Here is a 717-nt window from a genome sequence, read left to right as displayed (position 1 = left end):
AACAGAAGTTATCAACCCATAGAAATCATACATATGATCTACATTAAACCAAATTCTACATTAAACCGCGTGTAGAAGCCATTAAGAAAGAAATAACATTGCACTATGAGAAAATATGCTCATATGCCATGTTTTCTGCCACACAATTAAACCAAATTCTATATCAAATACGAGAATGCTTTCTTTAAAAAAGAAAAATCAGGTGCTCGCTTCAGCAGCACATATAACTAAAATTGGAATGATACAGAGAAGATTAGTATGGTCCCTGTGCAAGAATAACACGCAAATTCATGAAACTTTCCATATTTTTGGGAAAAAGAGGTATGATATGGGGGCACTTTTGGGACTTGGAGTTGTCCTGAATGATATTGCAGGGGCGGATGCAGACATAATATATCCTGCCATAACTCACTGAATGGACTGGGGGAGAGTGTAAACTACAATGTAAACTATAATCCTTGCTGTATAGCAGTACTCCAAAATGCATTCATCAAATGCAAAGAATGTTCCACACTAATGAAAGAAGTTTTTGATGTGGGAGGAGTGGGGGCAGGGGTATAGGGAATAGGGTAATGGGAACCTCATATTTTTTAATGTAACATTTTGTGTGATCTACGTATCTTAAAAAAAAAGATAATAAATAAAAATATTTTTAAAAATTCATCTGGATAGTTCTGATATGCCAACCTGGTTAAAAACCAAAACTAATAATTCTGA

The 717-nt window shown here is 34.6% G+C and overlaps 1 non-coding gene across 1 annotated transcript; it reads left to right on the top strand.

The window, feature by feature from the left end:
* The first annotated feature begins 202 nt into the window (after positions 1-202).
* Positions 203-310, top strand: LOC111767287 (U6 spliceosomal RNA). The gene has a single exon (XR_002799142.1). It is a non-coding gene; the product is annotated as a U6 spliceosomal RNA (small nuclear RNA).
* The last annotated feature ends 407 nt before the right edge of the window (positions 311-717 follow it).

This window comes from Dasypus novemcinctus, chromosome 11 (genome assembly GCF_030445035.2).
Source record: "Dasypus novemcinctus isolate mDasNov1 chromosome 11, mDasNov1.1.hap2, whole genome shotgun sequence".
Lineage (NCBI taxonomy): Eukaryota > Metazoa > Chordata > Mammalia > Cingulata > Dasypodidae > Dasypus > Dasypus novemcinctus.
The sequence above is the reverse complement of the archived record's forward strand: the minus strand, read 5'-3'. Positions and strand labels throughout refer to the sequence as shown.